The sequence below is a fragment of the Eretmochelys imbricata genome, chromosome 8 (genome assembly GCF_965152235.1).
Source record: "Eretmochelys imbricata isolate rEreImb1 chromosome 8, rEreImb1.hap1, whole genome shotgun sequence".
Classification (NCBI taxonomy): domain Eukaryota; kingdom Metazoa; phylum Chordata; order Testudines; family Cheloniidae; genus Eretmochelys; species Eretmochelys imbricata.
This window is the reverse complement of record NC_135579.1, coordinates 19,106,190-19,125,814: the sequence shown is the minus strand read 5'-3', so window position 1 is coordinate 19,125,814 and position 19,625 is coordinate 19,106,190.

Below are 19,625 nucleotides of genomic sequence, written 5' to 3'. Positions count from 1 at the left end.
ACGGTTTCATATATTTTTTGTAGGTCACAGCATGACCTACATGTTACCTCTGTTTTGGAATATATGGTCAGCATCTGTGATCTGGGTGGTGGCCTGTATTGCTACAGGGAACTCAATGATGGTGTAAATAGCTTCTTTGGCTATTGGTATAGATTGATGTACATAAGCTTTGTTCCTATTTAAATTCTTCTGTACATATGTGGGAGACGGGAAGGGGAGTTCTTGCTTCTGATGCAGCTAGTAAGAAAAAATACATTATGGGCACATGCAAACTTTGTCTTGACTGCTTTTTAAAATCTGATTTTAGATGCTTTGTCATTACATGTTTGGACCAGTTTCTCAGTGGGAGTAAATAAGTGTTGTTCCATAGCTATGCTGATTTATGCCAACTGAGCATTTGACTGGTAATCTGTTTATAAGATGTTCTTGATGACTAATACATATAATATATTGTTATCATCTACATGTCTTTACCTATTTTGTAAATAACACCACATGCTATTAAGGATAAATGATTTGTAAAACCACTTCATGTACCACTTTATATTATTTATTTGTTGACATCCAAATTGTGCTGTTCTTACTCACCAAATCAGTGCAACTGAAAGTAAAGGTGGCATAATATGGTACTGGATTTTTCTCTGGTTGGACAATGAAATTGTACAAGTCCCTTAGTTGAGTAAAGACTCCCTACTATCAAATATTTGGTGGAGGTCTTTTTCTGAGAGCTGTCTGTTGGGTGTTTGTTATTTAATTGTTTTGGGAATACTTTTTTCAAAGAAATGAGTAAAAATCACAGCAATTCAAGAACAGGAAAAAAGACCAATCCAATAAATAATGTGTTCACAACAAATAAATTGACCGTTTCTAGTGAATCTGTTCCTTCCAGTGTTCACAGTGCTTCTCTCAGTTTAGGGTATTCCTACTACAGCATATCTATCAAAATCAGATGTAGACAAAGTAAGAGTGTACATGCCCACTATTTACCAGCAACAGGATTTGTTTGACTGAGACTCCTGTTATCTTGCTGAGAAAGAGATAAGTGGCTTTTGCTCTCTCCCTGGGCAGGTGGCTCATTTCCTTCTCTAGACATAAAGGACTGGGGATGGCTTCTCGGGGAATGGGTTGCCCTGAAGCAGAAACCGTAAGAGAAACCAAAAATGGGGAGAAGCCTTGAGCTGAACTTCAGTTCCGTTATCGTTTGTTTGTTTCTTCATTAATAAAGCCAAAACCCAGAAAGGGGTTAAGTCATTGACTTGGCAGTGTGCGTGTTTGCTTTAGAGCAGCCTGGGAAAGGCACCTGCTGACAGGCGCTATATGACATAGTAACTAATGACAATTGGGCCAGAGTGCACTCCGCAGAGGGGCCAGAAAATTCCATGATGTCACCTTTGTGGAGATTCCACTGCATCTTTTCATCAGGGATAGGGGACTTGTTTCCCCTTCCCCATGGATGAAACCAGAGGTTCCATACCAGAGATCTAGTGGATCCCCAGAGATCTAGTGGATCCCATACAGAATCCTCCACTTTAGTTCTGGGCCGCCTTAGAATCTGACCCAGCTCTTGCTTGCCCTTGGAAACCCTATTTATGGGAATGCTACAGCACGGAGAAGCCTTTGCAGGAACATACTCTGGATGTATTAACTTCCCTACAGCCGTTCTGCTGAGTGCAGGGGTGTGGATAATGTACATCCCTACAGCCCTCTCCCCAGCCTACTCCTGGCTTTCCACCTCTCTCTATGTGAAGTGCTTTTTAGAGCCTAGGGATAGACAGAAGCATTGGATGCCCCTTTTCATGTGGGAAGGGGGAGATCCATGAGCAGAAAGTCCTTTTTGCATGGAACAGTGCTGTTGCTAGAGGTTGGCACGCATGAGAGAAATATGTGGAACCCTAATGTCAAGAACAGCCCAATTAAGTTCAAGTGTCTTCCCAAGTACAGTGTCTTGATAAACTAAGAATGCACCTTCAACAGTAGCTACATAAGAGAGAGTGATTTCGAAGCCAGCACTTCTTCTCATTTGCATAGTCTTCTTGAAACTAATTGCTGTATTTCTGTCAGGTTTGTGACATTTCAGATGGTGGCCCCCACATTTTCCAGGCCAGGGTGATGTCAGACGGGTGACTGGAATAATGTCTATCAGATCATCCAGTCCCATGGTAAAACCCATGGGAGAAGACGATAGAGGAGAAAATCACCCCAAAGATTCTCTTGAAGGGATCTCCTGCATTGCCCTATCATCAAGGTTGTCCATAAACTTGGTGGTCCCAGGAGATCCATAGGATGCCAGGGCCACATTCATGAGTGTTCTGTGCCTCCACCATGACTTTGCCTCCCACTAAACTCCCACCTTCCTGACAACACAGCTTCAGAGACTCCTCTGGTTTCTGCTGCCCCCAGGATCTCTGCTGGAGGCTACACACGGCGGATAATACAGTCAGCAGCTGTGATTTTTTTCTAACATATTTCCACAGGCCCAGAATGAGGGTGATGTGCATCCACCTGGTCCCACCCACACCTCACCACTCCTCCTCCATCAGCCCAACCACCAGAAACAGGGAGTACTACATGAGAGAGTCCCCTTCCTGTCCTAATCCCAGCTGGACAAACTGGGCCTTGATTGGAGCATTTTAGAAAGACTAACCTAAAAAGTTTGCAAATATTCTCAAAAATTCTTTATAAAATAAACTAATCAATGTTTACTTGATGCCTGTGAATCAGCGAAGAAGGCAGATCAATAAACTCACGACATGATGGATTTGCTCTGCTGTAGCAGCACTGAGCTCTCTTGCTGGTTGGTTAGATTGGTCCCATTAACTCTACAGAACCTCAGTGTGATGACTACACTTTTACTGTGTATTTTAGTTCTAATGAAATTGACTTATAGCACTGGGTAGAGCCAAGCAGGACTGTCATTTTTTTATTACAAAAAGCTGGAATATATTTTTTCTTTTGCGTTTTTGTTTCACAGCCATGGATAAGTTCCAGCCAACATCCTGTCTTATCTGGGGTTAGCCTAACAATTATTCACGTGCTTCTATAACACCTTTCAGTCAAAGAGGCTGAAAAACAAGATGTGGTTCAACTATAAAAAGGGACTCTGGGGCCAATCTTGCAAACCTTGAGAGTTTGATGAATAGATTCTAAGGCCAGAAGTGACCACTGTGATCATCTAGGCTACTCTTCTGCATGACACAGGCCACAGAACTTCCCTGAAATCATTCCAGTTTGAACCAGAGCCTCTCTTTTAGGGGGAAAAAATCCAAACATGATTTCAAAATGGCCGGTGATGGAGAATCCACCACAAGACTTGGTAAATTGTTCCAATGAGGTCAATGGGACTGCTGACACAAACAAGGATTATGTATGTGAGAAAGGGATGCAGGGAAAGGGATTGCTTCCTAAGAGAAAATCCACTGTCCAAACCCACTGACCTCAACAGGGTTACACAACTGTGCATGAAGGCAGCATTTACCTTGATTATTTGTGATGATCCTTGATAAGGAAAGACACCAGCTTGGCTCTCAGAGCTTAGGTTGGGTTTGCAGAGCTGGCAGTTAAAAAACCCACCCTCATTTGTAAGGTGACTACTTAACATGTAGTCAATGAAAGACAAAAAATCATGGAGCCTTACTATGCCATTGTTATAGTCACATTTCAGATTAGAACAGCACTTCAACCAAGCAAGCATCTAAATACTCTGTAAAGAGGAACATGTGCTTCTATTATACACTACACTACACTTTGGTAGTTTAGATTGAGTTGAAAGTCTGGCCCAACATGATTTCACACACGGAGTCTGGAAACTTTTTATTTCCTTTTTTGTAACCAAGTCACATTTCTATATGTTGAATGACTGGAGTCCACTTCTCAATGTATCTAATGCTACTGTAACTGCCAGGTGAGGGGAGGGACCTGTGTCCAACATGCCCTCTGAAAAGATGCAGATAACATTTTGGCTGCTGTTTTATCCCCAGAGAATACTAGAGTATTGATTCAGCATATCCTTACTGAGTTGCTTCTAGTAACAATAATGCTTCTGTCCTCTTTTTACAGTTTCCATGGAGCTAGAAGCAACTTGGAAATTTTGTGTTCAAATTTTAGTGCAGGAGTCAATGGTAATCTTGGCATGTGTAATAGGTCTGTGGCAGGGAATTTGTATTTGAAACTGTCTTCTTTAAACTGAGCCGTGAACTTAGTGAGAAATTAGACTACAGGAAGTTGTGAATTTGAAGGAACATTAAAGCATCTCAAGCACAGAAATGTTGCGATAATAATAATTAATAACCTGAAACTGAGGCTAATTAAGATTTTGCATGTTGGGGTGAGAGGTTGTGAAAATATGTGTATTGAAGATCTGTATTTCTGCATTAGTTGAGTAAAATGTATGTAACCTGTAAACTCATGAATTTGCCCGGTTCTGGGTATAATCTCCTTTTAATTCCCTGTCAAAATCAAAATGCAGAACAGATTTGCCAAAATGTTTGCAGACCTTTAGAGTGACAATGGGCTGATTCTGGGGGGACCTTGGGGGACTGATTTATGGCTTCCCGCTGAAATTATAAAAGATCATGGCTTTATTAATTATATCCATAAATCGCTTTATCGCACCTTACAGTGGAAGATCAGTGCCAAACCAGTTAATAGTTCTTTGTCGCAATGTTCTGACAGGCTAAAGGCACCATTAAAGACAAACATTATAAGGCAGAGCACATGTGCAGTGGGGTGTAGCACCTAGAGGTTGAACGCAAATCCAGGTGAGATTTGGTAGTTTAGATTGAGTTTTGCTTTGGGTTGTGGGTTCATTCAAACCTGACAATCAAATTAACACTTCTGCCCTTCAGTTTTCCAGAGTTCCAGATAGAACCCCATTGTCTTCATGATATATTTGCATTTGCGGCATTGGTTCCAAGAAGAACCTTTCTGTTACTAGTGGAATATTACACGCTGGGGAGGTGTTTATTTTATATACATAGTACTTAGAGCCCAAATGAATATATAACCATAAATCTGAGGTGGGGATTTATATAATGTGTAGGGTCAAATTCGTTGATGGTGTAGATTGAGGTAGCACCCCTGACTTCAATAGAGCTGCACAATTGTGCCAGCAGAGAATTTGGCCCATAAAATGTTTAAATTTTAATATTTTTCAACTTATAAAATGATGCACCTTATACCAATGGCTGTAACTGCAGAAGCTTAGACGTTAACATTTGCAAAGGTGACAAGTGGGTTTATCAAGGATTAACAGCATTTGCAGCATGGAATGTTTAATTTCAGGCCAAATCCTGCAGGCATGGGGGACAACTCGTGCTGAATGTCCTCAGAGTTTTGCCCGAATAAAGTCTCCAGAAGCAAGCACTTAGTTTGCTTGGTGTGACACAGAGATGAGCCTGAACTGCTAAATTTGGATTCTGGACCTGGAATCAAACTTTCCCAAAGATCAGGATGGTGGAGCAGCTTGAATCTGGGAATTTTAGTTTGGATCATTATAAAGTCTGGCACTATTTGGACCCAGGGTTTTGTTTCAGGCATATCTTTTATGGGAGGGATGCCCAAGCTGAACCATGAAAGAACAGCACAATAGAAAGGTTGGTAGGTGGAGTTCTGGGTTAGCGTGTTAGTCATTAGCCTGACAGGAGTTTAAATGCTGGCTCAAGTCCCAAAGGAAAATGAATTTGGTCTCATTACAGTCCCCATTTGTTCGCATTACAAAAAACCACCTCACAATAGTATGAATGTCAATCTGTGCTCCAAAGAGGCCCAGGATTGAAACAACAGGAGGTACAGACTGGGACTGAAGTAATTTGGCAAAGCTGTGTCTGAGGAATCGTGCACAGAGCCTGCCTCCACTATACCTGGCTCATGTCAGTGCCTCCTTTCAGAAGCAGGAAATTAAAATATTACTGAACTAGATCCTGCTTCTACTGAGCTCAGATGGAGTGAAGCCCCATTTATATGGAAGAAAAATAAAACGCCCCTCCCCAGTTTTTAATTACAATCCAGTTATAGTGCACTTGTTCAGTGAAAATAAAACAAGAAGGTTCCACTGTAATAGACTATAGATCAACGAGCATCAGAAATACTTATCTAATTGCCTGTCTAACTTAAGAATTTCTAATGCATTCATCACCAGAGTGGTTAAGGTGCTGAATTACCCTAAGCAATACTCCTCCTGGAAGTTTGTACCTTTTGCAGGATTAATCAGAAAATGGAGTTACAGTTTCATGTGTACAGTATTTTGTGTATCTAGAAATAATTTTCTGCTTCTGAAATATTAGGACTGGCTAATTCCAAATCTGTGTAGATTTACCATTATGTTACACAGGAAAATACAACAGCAAAAATTAGCAGTGCACCATTGATCTAATTTCCATTAGGAAATACTTTCACTTTGATTTTCCCGCTAACATCCTTTTTTCCAGTGCAGAAACAGAAGAAAAGCTTAAACCTTTAATGGAAAAAAAATATAGTCACCAAGTGTTTAATGAGAACATCGAGTCTTTGGTGCCCACTGCTTGCATTTCTGCTCTATTGTCCCTTGGTTCAGACATCAGTGCAATTACTGAGCTGTTCTCTCCCATTCCCCTGCCCTTCTTTGCTTTGTTACCTTCTCACATAGAAACGTTAGAAGGAGGAAGAATTAAAACAAATTATTTTCACTAAAATGTTGGGTGCCTTCAAATATACTTATCAGGAAAGAATATGCACATCATGCAGAATTGTATTGTGTCATGTTATATCTTTCACTGTTGAAGAAAAGGATTAATACCTTCAGTGAGTTAATACCCTCTAAATACTCTGGAGTAGGGACTGACAATCATGCTGAACTCTGAGATGTGTTTTGTGCTGTTGATATTATATTCCTTCACACAGAAGAGCTGAAACTGGCCTCCTCCTCAATAAATCCTCTGACTCCATCAGAATCTATTTTTCCCCCCTTAGGAACCAAGCACATTGGTTTAAAAAACTAGTAGGATCATGTACACATTACCCTTGTCCATCACTGGAAGGAGAAAATCAGTATTTGCATAAACACCGCACAATCCCATACCAGCCCGAACCTGGAGAAATCTCTGGAATCCAAATGTAGCAAGGCCACCTCAATAACTTTCCCTGAAAACAGGATATTCAAGATAGGACAGTCATCACTGGCAAAGCTGAGCATGACCCTGAGCATTTTTGAGCAGTATTTACTGTTTGCCATCATGATGTAAGGCACAACAGTCCATGTTATTAAATGAGCCCAGCATCCTCCAGTTCATTTTGATCATCAACAAAGGATGATGTATATCTTACAGGTGGCTGGGTCAAGTGCGACTCAAAACCTCAGGAAGCAAAAGTGGGGAAGATTAGTCAACATACCTGCCATTTTCTCCTTTTAGCTCTGACAGTGTTCCTAAGGAATTGACACGTTCAGCCCAAATCTAAGAAATATGTTAATGTGTCTTCACAACAAAATCCACTCAACTTTGTTCGGGTCCTGTGTTTCCTTGAGCCCACGTGATGCCATCTGGCATTCACTGTGACTTTTACCCAACCATAAGACCCTGCCAAAGAAAACTAGATCCAAAATCTAAATAGCAGGAATTTAGAATAGAACTGGTTGGAAATTTTCAGATGGGAGTTTTCAGCAGAAAAATAGAGATTTCAGAAATTTAAACATTTGATGGGTATGTACTGATAAGTCAAAATTTTGATGAAAATATCATCAAAGTGTTCTGTTCTGATAAGGTCAAAGTGCTTCATTTAGACTCTAGTGTTATGACTTTTAATATATTATATTTTATATTAGCCAAAATGCTAAAGTCAAAATGAAGTGCTTCACGCTTATCAAAAATGAAACCTTTGGTTAAGTACATTTTAATATATAGAAAACAAAAATCTGGGGAAATTTCTTTTTTGTGGGAAATTTCTACTTTTTGTTCTGATTTGGGACCAAAAAGGAAATTTCAAAATGTAGGCATTTCCTATAGAATGGAAATTCTGTTTTGACTAGCTCTAACTTTGAGGCTTTCATAAAATCCTCTTGGGTTTGACCCCTGCCCTGGAGGGCTTCCTTATTTCTTAAGGAAAAAAAGGGAAGAGCCCTGAGCAACATTCATTATAAAGGTTTATTTTTGCAAACAGTGTTTTCAAAAGCTCAGTTTAAGAAAAGGCCTTAACAAAGAACACTAACATCAGCCTGTGAAAGAGGGCGAAAAGGGGGAAGGGTTGGTCTCTCAGTATTAGTCATCTGGTGAACACATGATGTTGACCAGAAGTGCATACTTATGGGGTCAGACCCAGTGGTGTCACAGTATTAGGTTCAATACTAAGGGTAGGTGCTGTACTCTTAAAGGCTGAGAAAGTAATACCTTGAATTTACATAGCCTTATCTGAGGATCTCACCTCATTTTACAAAGGAAGGTACTATAATATTTTCCCTGTTACAGTGGGGACACAGAGAAGTGGCCCAAGCACACACAGTGAGCCATTGGCAGAGTTGAGAATAGAATACAAATCTATTGATTGCCAGCCTCTTTGCTCTTACTACTAGAGATGTTACCAAATGTTAAACTGCAGTGCTTTTTGCTCCTTCTCTAATAACCATCCATATGGAAGTGAATTTACTTTTAACATATAGCATAATGCGTCCTTGTTTCCTAACCCTTTCTACGCCCAAATCTAGCCTGAGTCATTACTGAGCACATGGTGGCCTCTCTTTAGTATTGTAGTCACTGCACTGCCAGCATCAGGATGGCTTTAATCCAAAAGGCACTATCATATATAAAAGAGCATGCGGTTCTTTTTTCTGTTTCATGTTTAGAGACGCAAAAAGCCACAAAGGCAACTAACCTTCTCGTCTTCTCTCGGGCAACTGGGTGCACTTTCTGGTCAACAAGACCATTTCTCTTGTGTTCTTCTGTGAACAAGCAGCTCTCTCGGAGACACCAGTGAAAGGGCATTTATTTGCTGTCAAGTCATTTATTCATTGTGTGCATGTCTGAGACACATTAATGACTGCGAGATATGCCAAGGAAGAGCAGTTAATGGCCAGTGGAGCGATTTATTTTTGTTGTGTGTGTGTGCAGATGTGTTTTTAAAACACCACATACCACTGAGAGCCCTGGGTGGAGGATACATGCTCGTCAAAAGGGCCATATATTTTCTTTTGAGTCTGAAGAGAAGGAGACATGAAGAAGGTATTTACTGGCAAACTGAGTCCAGTTATCCATTTCATGTCTGTGGGAGAGCTACATATAAGCTGTCCAACAAGAGTGCTTTGTTGGCTAACCTAGACAGTTTTTTCCCACAAAAAGGCATTTTTATAGTTTCAGGTGAAGGTTGTAGCCATTTAAATGGAGCCCAACAAAGGGACAATCACTAGCCAATCCAAGCCATTCACGTTGGGTGTATATATGAGATTCAAAAAAAGAAAAATCTATAGCCCCTGATTACCACCTCCTGCCAATCCCTCCCCCTCCTCTGATGTCCCTGTGCACAGGAGAAAGACAAGAATGTCAAGCAATGGCCATTCTAAACACTGAACTTGTAAAGAGCTGCCACAAATGGCCTAGGAAGTGTTCGGCAGACCAAATCTTAAGAAAATGTAGGGCACAACCATCCAACGGCAAGTAAACGGAATGAATGGTCCAGTTTCCATCTTTTCCATCTCCATTACTTTTGACTGGGTGACAAAGTAGCAGTAATCCTGTTCAACAGAGTGTATGAAGAACGACCCAGCCAATGCCATGAAAACATCCAGAATAGTGAAGGGGGAACACAAAGGGTTAGGTGAACCTTTTTGAACCTAGTAGGAAAAAAATCACAACCTCCACTTCTATTTCTACCATCTCATCACTGTAGATCACTGATGGCATCTTAGCACCATATGTAGTGGGCCCCCAGAGATCCTAGCTGTTGTGTAGCTGCCCCGCTGCACAGTCTGAGGACCCACAGATCTCCATTTTGTCACAGATATTTTTAGTAAAAGTCAGGGACAGGTCACAGCTTCCGTACATTTTCTTTATTGCTGGAGACTGCTCCCTGACTTTTACTAAAAATATCTGTGACAAAATCTTAGCCTTATTTATGAGTCATAGGTACCCTTTGTAAAATGGTAAGAGCAGCAGGCAAGCAAAGAATGTATGTGCTTGTTATTTCAGTATTAAAACTGAGAGGAAAAGATCAAAGGACAGCAAGGTCAAAATTACAACTATGTCTTCCTCACCTTCATAGCTGATGGAAGAATGGGAAAATGTATTTGTGAACCATCTATTTGACAACTCAAGGGGAAAATGTGTCAAATTATTCGCTGGATGCTATTCAAAAATCTATAGAACTGGCTGAAGAGTGGAAAATGTATTCATGATAATGTATTCAAAGAAAAATGCCAAATTAATTGTCTACATTATTTTGAATTAATAATTCAACCTTCTCTAGCCAATTTCAGTGTTGTTGATTGTTGTATTTTATTTTTCATGAACGGAACGTTTTGCTATGAGATTGGTAATGTATGTGTTAAACTGCCCTCTAGTGGGTGAAATCAGAACTGCTCAACTATCTGTCACAATGCTCTTTACTGTGATCAGCTAATGAAAATTCCCCATTAGGTCATAGCGTATGGGACTGGGGAGCTTATCTTTGGCTCGAGAGTTCTACCCCTGCTGCTGCTGCCCTGAAGTTCTGAGTGGTCAAGCTGGACTGCATGGTGACAACTGTGAAATGCATATGGATTTGTAACATTTCACCAAAGGTTGAAGTTGATCCAGAAGCAGCTCAAATTGGTTAGGACTTTGGGATTAGATCTATGTCCTTGAAATAAGTGTCAGAAACAGAAGAGGCAGAAGGGGATGTCAAGAAGGTTCTAAACCTGACACTGGAACTAGCTGTGATATCATCTAAATCATGTAGAGGCGTCAGGTAGGTCCTTCTTTTCACATTAGTTCCAAATGCCATGACAGTATCAGATTTAAGGGAGTCACAGTTCAGCTACTGTCATTTTAGAAGAATACTTTTGTCTTTGTTTACATTTAAGTCAGTTGAATGAACACGTATAGGTAGCAACTCAATTTCACCAGATGTTACAGTCAGATGGCATGTTCCAATTCCTCTCTTTTTTGGTATAGTGAATTCTACAGCTACATTCTTGAAATAATAAATTTAAGCAGAAATGAACTGGTCAAAAATGAAAGCACCTGAACCAGGAATCTGTTAAGCCTCCTGGGCTTATTTGGGTCTCGTCAGCTGCATGGAGTGAAACATTGCTCATTACCAGCAAACTAAAGAAATTTAACACACATTCGAAACAGAAGCAAAGCCAACAGTTAACATTTGCTAATGGTGTAGATGCTACTTGGTAAGTGCACATACTACCCACATTGTCTGGATAATAGAACTGAACTCGATTTTCAATCTAAATTCATGCAACCCCATCTTTAATTTTGTTTTCTACAAATTCTACCATCATTTATACCAAGTAACTCCATGGACTTCAGAAGAGAGACTCTGGTCTTATACTGGTGTAATAATAAGTTAATTAATACAGGGATCATGAAGGATTCCTCCTATATACAGTATTGTGTAATTGGGCCAAGTTTATTTTGAACTGGGCCTTTCCCTGAAGAATCAGGTATCATCTACTGCTAAGGACAGGACACTGACTTGACGGACCAAAATTACAACCCAGCTAGGATCTATGGTATCGCCTATTACAAGAGTAATGGCTTAAAACTAAAGATTGGGCTGACAATGGTCTTAACTACATGTTTTGATAACTGAATCTACAGGCTAAATCCTCAGCTGTTGTGAACTGGTGTAGCTTCGTTGAAGTCTATTGATTTATACCAGCTGAGGAGCTGCCCATGCATCTTTAGAAATGTGCAAAGAATAAGTAGAGACTCCCTGGACCCATGGGGGAAAAATCCTACTTCTTGAGGGGTGCAGCATTAGATGATACTTCAGTGACTCAAATATCTCTTCAATGGCAAAAACACTACAAGAGCAGATATTTTGCCATGAAAAATAATATTCATCATAGTGCCTTCTACTCATCTTTTTCCTACATGCCCCAGCTTTGTTTCTTCAACAGTATAGACCATTACTGGAACAATTCTGTGTGTGTCACTATCAGTCTTACATATTTGCACCCATATCGCAGAGTCAAACTGATGGGAAAAAATATCACCTGAAGTTGTCTGTGACAGTCCTGAGACTGGTATCTGGGATCAGCATGAAACTTCACCATTGAATATGAGTTGGGTGCACAAGTAGCTTGAGACTTACTGTTGTTCAGTTCAGTGGACTATGCCTAGCCGTTAGCATTACCTGCATCCCACTTTTACCTGTGCTGGAAAGAAACTACCTTGCACACCTTGCTACATACCAAGGAAGGGTGGTCAGGCATAAGGTCTGAGAGGAAAATTTCCCCGCAATAGTACTTAGCCTTCCTTTTCTAGTTACAGAGAGTAGCTCTGATCATGAGCAATACATGAGCCCTCCGAGTTCTATTATAAAATAATTGGTATTGTTATTTTCAGGGAGCAGTGAGATAATCAATGATAATTATTTGCCACACTGAAATGCAAAAATGTTCTATTTATTGAGCAATGTTTAAAACAAAGTACTTGAGATATCATCATGTGATCTGTGTAGGATGAGTCCTTGAAAGCCAGGGACTCATCCCATATGGATGTTATTCTTTCTGTTTGTAAGAGTTTACCCTGGTGTCTTTTGAGAATACAACGACTTTGTAGCATTCTGTTACTGCTTGTGAGCGACCTTCCACTTGAGAGTTGGTTGCTGGAGCTTGTGAAGGACTTTAATATGTCTTCTAAAATCAAACTACTACCCGAGTGTTCAGGTGACTATCCAAAATAATGCAGCATATTGCTGAATACAATATCTATGTTGAATACTATACACATATATACACACACCCCTTTATTTAAATGTAAACACTTTATAAATGTCAAGATGATTTATCATCATTGTCGTAAATACATTTACAATGATTAACTCAAATGGATGAACAGAGCCCCCAGCATAGGATGCATGGCAAAGGTCAGGTCTCAAATGGAGGGAAGTCCACAAAATTTCCTTCTAAGCTGATGACATCTCAGTAGAGTAATATATATATACAGGGGTGAGATTTATTAGCTGTCTGTCCTCTGTCATAGGATACTTTGGTATTGTACCTTAGTGGGTCACAGAGTCAAGACACAATTGTAGTCCTTTCATATGATCTTGAATTCACAGTCCTTCTGTATTTTCTCTGGTCTGATTTCCAATATCTTGTAATCCAAACCATGCCTCCATTTTGGCAGCGTTCATAAGCACCTCTACAGTGTCTGTCATTAGATAAGATCTGGATAGGTGCTGGTCTGCCCTGGGCATTTTCTCTTGGTTGGGATCAGTTTAATGACAGTGGAGTTGATGCATTGGCTTTTTTATTTTATTTTTTTTCTCATCGCCTGCCCTTTCCATTGCCTGCAAGGATAATGTGCTATTAAAATACAAAGGCTAGAAGAAACATAGCGAGGGCAGAAACCGATTTCACACCTGGTTAATACTGGAGCAATTCCCGATGATTCACCAGTGTAAGTGAGATTACACATCAGCCCTAAACTGCAAAAAGTGGATTATTGCTTGTTTGTTTAATCTGGATTTCAACAGAATTTATTTACTGAAAACCTACTGAGAACGGTTTTCAAAGCATATTGGTTGGCGATTCCTTGTATAAAACTGTGTTATAAACTGAAGGTTGCATGAATCTTTAGTGCTTGTGATTAACTGCATGGAATGTGCTTTTTAAGCGCCTTTTGCAACACGAGTAAGAAATCATTAAACAACTAGGAAGGAACGATTTTGGGGGTTCACTTTAAATGCAGTGCCATGTTCCAGCTGCAGAGAATGCCATCTCTGTTACAGAATGTAGAGATTGGTGCCGTTATTTGTCTTCCACAAATACATGTATGTCACAGACACAAGCAAAATCAATGGGAGATAGGTGCCTAAATATCTTTGAGGATCTGAGAGTTGGGCATTTTACTATAGTGGTGTCCAGCAAATGTGTATATGGCCACATCCTGTTCTCCTCGTTCCTGAAAAACTCAGGAGTTCTGCCTGATTCAGGACTGCAGGAGTCTTCTGTTTATATTTCACTTCTCTAATGCCATCTCTCCAACGAGCCTTCTTAGCTCAGACCCCAAGTTCCTTTCCTATCTGAACCTGAGGAAGAATTTGTATTTTGGGAGAAGAATAAGCAGTCCGGATTTGGAGCTCTCCATTTTCTTCATAACCTGGGATTCAGTAGAGAAATTATGACTAGAATTAGCAAATTGCCTTTTTAAAATCTTTGTACATTGATGAGATATTTCCCTTTGTATTTGATAACAGAGAAAACACCTATTTGGCCGGGCTTCTTCATCACTTCCTCTAGCTGTCTCTGGGTTTTGTTTTTCTCATTCCGAACTGTTCCTGTTTGTATCCAAACTTAGCTGTCAAAACATGTTTGTGGTTACATGCATCTTCTATGATTGAGCTCCGATGCAGTCAAATTGCAGAAATCTGAATGCTACTGAATAGAGAGCCGAGATGTAATGCAAAGAGATGATTCTCGAAGGTTAGGTGGCTTGTGGGTACCAATGTGCTTTCAGCATACACCACTCACAAAAAAGAAACAAGCACTTGATATATACTGAGGTGAGTATGTTTAGTTTAGATTAAAATGCACTTGTGCTAAATGATGTTTTAGTGGCACTCCACTGAGAAAGGAAATTAAGATGGGTTATAGTGAGTTTGTCAAGTGCTCGTTAGGACTGCTGAAATATATAGACTCAATCTGGGGAGCTGTGATTTCTCAGGCTCTCTACCCACCATTCACTGTGGTATTTTGGGCACCATTCAAAGAACAAGAAGAACATTAAAGAATTAACTGACTCATTCCTCAAGGTGATAGGCAGTATAGTTGACTGATATTCTGTGATTGAATGCTATTGTATTAGTCTTCCCCAGATCCCCAGGTTGGTGCAGTAAGCAACACTGTATATTCACTTAGTCTAGGAGAAATACTGTTCCCACACAACCCACCCCTGCCCCCACTGAAGTCAATGGCAACATTTCCATGCACCAGTAAATGTACAGAATCAAGTGCCTAATCTAAAAGGTTCAAGTTGCCTCATGACATTTCCAGTGGAGATTTTAAACCACCCTTTGACAGCCCAGTGAGCAACTATTAGACTGGACAAACCTATAGCAGAGAAGGAAAGTTGAACCCTTCATTTTTACAATGGCTTAGTGCCAGGTTATTTTGCCCTGCTTTTTCTGTGACTTTGATATACTGGGAATCTTTCATGTTCAGTGGCCTTCAAACTAGGCAGCCATTGCATAATTAAGGACACCTTTTCTGCCTGTTTTAGAAAGAGTGCTTTACATCTTTCCCCCGTAATGAGGCCTGCAGGGAGATAAATTCAAGACAGATTAAATGACTGTATGATGGGTCCAGTAGAGACTAATGCTTTATCCTTTACAAATACAAATAATGTGCATTGCAGCAATCTTATAAATGGATTGGGAGTTACTGGGGCTAACAGGGGGATTCCTCTTTCCATCATCTCTGAATGTTCTTATCTGGATCAATTAAAATGCTTTACTAATATACATTTTGGGCAGGTTTTAAGATCTTTGTGGCATGGACCTTATCTTTCTATTTGCTCTGACGTACACACCTAGGAAGATATATAAATGAATTATTATCGGAACCTCCTTGAATGTCTGGGAATTGGTGGGACGTGGGGTTGGAATTCAAATCTGGAACTGAATCCAAATGTCACAGCTTCAGGGTGCTTAATATGTGGATCTGAATTCTTCAGCCCAAGCTACTCTCTCTATATATTGGGCTAGACTCATCCATGTCCCCTTTGCATTGCACTGGCAAATAGAGCTGACAGGAAATTATTTTCCTATCCCATGAAAATTTTTGAGATTTTGAAAAATTTTCCCATCTTGAATTGGGAAGAAAAGCAAAATCTTAAAAACAAAATCACAAACTGAAAATATGGGGCACCTTTCTTTTGGGCGGGGGGAGATCAACTGAAACAGAATGCTTTGATTTTGACCATTTATTTTTTTAACTGAAACTACTTTCAATTTTGAAATAGAGAAATCATTTCAAATTGGAAAACTGACATGTTTCATTTAGACAACATTGAAATGAATCATAGTGACAATTTCAAAACTTTTATTCTTTTCCAGGTCAGAAATTAGTTGAAACTGAGCCTTTCCCATGGAAAGTTTTGGTTTTGACAAGTCGGCATTTTCTGATTAAAAAAATACTTTTGTCTAAAAATTCCCAGCCAGCTCTACTGGTGACTGTAATCCCAGTTTGACTTTCTGGATAAATCATGTTTGTGGCTGCTTTGTGGCACCAGAGTACCACAAACCAGCTGGAGCATCCAGCCCATTGTTTGGAGGTGGCCTGACGGGGTTGCTTTGGTGGGGTGACTAGTGCTCAGGGCGTGGACTGCTCCTGCTGACTGACTCCTGAACATTGCTTTTATCTCAGATGCCATGGTGGTGGAATTCTGGAAAGGAGGATTAACGGGCCAGAAAAGTGGCCAAATATTCAAGACAGGACTTGGTCAGATCCAGAAAAGAATCTCCTCTTACCCCAGAACCAACAACAAGAAAAAATAAAGCCAACAAAATATTGACACGTAGGATTTTGAACAGGAACCTAAACGAATCTCACTGGTTTGTTTGATGTTTTGAGTCATCTATATTAATGTTCTAGAGCAGTGATCTTCAGACCTCAGTGGCATTACCCAAAAGAGCCACAGAAGGGCAAATTCATTGTTTCATTTGCTACAGTACTATTAATATTTAAGCAGTATGACAGGGGAAATATTTAGTTTCTATACAGCTATATCTATATATTATATATTAGTGCAAGTTGATAACTTAATTGGTTAATAACATAGTAAAAGCATCCTGATTGGTTAATAGCTTAGATTGGTTAATAATGAAATCACACAGTGTTTTAATATCATGTGCCACAAAGAGCTGCAGAGACACATTAAAGAGCCACTTGGGGCCCACGAGCCACAGTCCGAGTATCACTGCTCTAGAGCATCAGATTATTATTATTTCATATGTGCTTCATTACTGAGTTTGGGAGAAAATCTTTGGCCTGAAACCCAGTTACATTAGCATACACAGATGGATAAGAGTAGTAATCCAGGAAAGCTTACCTGGATCTGCCTTCACAATGATTACTGCTCCTGAATGCCCCACTCTTGACCTTATTCCTTGAGCTCTGTCCACTCCCCAATTCCCTATCCTTCCTCTTTCAACCCTTTCCCCATTTCCCAAAGCAGTCTAAGCATGTTTTAGCCCTGAATGGTAACAGTGGATCATATCAGGCAAAAATGCAATAGCACACCAGGAATGAAACTCAGAGTTGTCTAAAATCCAGAATTTACTATATGCAGTCCAGGATTAAAGGTGAAAACATCTCCAGTGATTAAGGTCTCTCATTTTGCAATGCCTTGCAGTATTTGGAATGTAGGAGCTTATCCTTCTAATGGTGTACAGACTTCATTACTAGTTCTGTGACAGATTTTAAGATATTGCACCTTAAAAAATAAGTCATGGGAGTTAGGCACTTAGGAACTTTTGCAAATCCTACTTGGTGCCAATCTGCAGCTTTAGGTGAAACTCTGGCCCTGAATTCCCTAGATTGTAGCTATAAAGGACTGCTATCCTCCGGAGCTCAGGCACAGAAAGGGATGCATCGTACACACTGAATAGTGAATGCTTTAATGGATGCTAATATGCACTGATGAGAAAAAGGATATTTCAAGCAATGATTTGTTTAAAGAAAAATATTATATTTGGGATTTTCAAAGATGCCTAAGGAAGTTTGGTGCCCAGATCAATCCCACTGAATTATCGGGGGGGAGGGGGGAAATCCAGTAACTGGAGGTTGATATACAGTATTCGTCTTTTTGGCTCAAATTCTGTTAAAAGTCTAGACGATGAGAGAATCACAGGACAGTTGACTTCTTAGTATGTGTACATGGCTATTGTGAGCATTTATTTATCATTTTTTAAAAGCTCCACTGGGTTTTTTCCAGTTTAGTTTGACATTAACGTGGATGTTCTCATGGTTTTTCTGTTTATCTGAAATGGAGCAGAAAAATGGAGCTTGGTTTTTTACTTTATTCAGCACTTTTGCAAGTGCTATTTATGAGCAGAGACTTATTGATTGACTATATTGAGTCTCAACAAATCAACCTAGTAGCATTCAGAGTTAAATTTAGCTGATCAGACGCTTTGCTTTACCCTAAGGAAAGGATTATTGTTTGCAGTTACATATTATAGGGCTCTCAATTCAGCCTCCAATTTTGTGGGCACAGTCAGTCAGCCACATATCTAAAACTGACTATTTGTTCCTGCAGTTGCACATATGTGCTAAAAAGGGGCCATATTTAAAAATCAGGCCCGTTGTTCTTTTAAAGAAAGAGTTCTTTAGTGAGTCGACTAGTTTTTGGAGATAGCTCTGAGCTAAAAAACCTCAGATCTGAACAACCACAAACAACAACAACGCTGGAGCTGAACCCAAAATCTTGCAATTGACTCCTAACACCATAATGGGCCAGACTCTGGACCTGAATATTACTCAGACTTTGAGATTTCCTAAATCCATATCCAAGTTGGGCTCCAGTCTATGGCTTGCACCTGTCTTCTTTAGAACAGTCATATGGGTCACTTACAACTCTAAAAACTAGTGTTTTCTGAAAACGCCCTGAAACACACAGGTCCGCTCTTGCCTGCAGCTGTTCCACATCAGAGTTTTCTCTGGATTATATTGCGATCTCTTTAGAGTCAGAGCTGAAAAAAATTTTCTAACAAAAAATTTCACCAGCTCTACTTAACAGTGAGAAATACCTCACTCGTTGAATAGTGTCATTGGAATAATATACTTAGGGAAGCTGGCCCTCTATGACTGAATGAACATATTTCTATAAACATGCCACTGGTTTATATTGTTCTTCCTTGGAATAGTCTTTGTTAGCTGCATCTCTCTCTCTCTCACGTGAGAGCAGAGACCAGTGCTAGCTGCACAGAGTTCTGCTTTGTCAGCACAAGACCCTGCTTCGGCGCACATCAGGGCTTTCATAGCTCTCTGCAGCCTGACGTTTTGGAGAGCCAATTAAAGAAGATAATGAGGTGCGCTGGCTTTGGAGGAAATCGCTGTGCAGAGGTGTTAACTGGCAGCAAGTGTCTGGGAGAGAGAAGATATGGGTGATGAGATGACAATAAACGTGTTTGCATGACTGGAGGGCTCCCTTCATTTATCCGCAAAGCTAAAACCTCCTATAAAGGTTGAAGTGCTCTATGTGTAAGCTTGCTTGCTTTAAAAACACTTGGATACCCAAGTCTATGTCCTCGTGTTCCCATTGCAAGGTATAAATGGGATTAAATACTGAGGGCTGAGGCTAAAATCTCCCCCGTAGACAACCGCAAATTGGCATGGTTTCATCTCCCACTAAGGCACTGAGCAGGAATCTTTTCCTAGGCTCAGGTGTCAGATCCCACAGGAGAAACTGGGTGTGGAGGGGGAGGACGGAGTGTAGGCATCG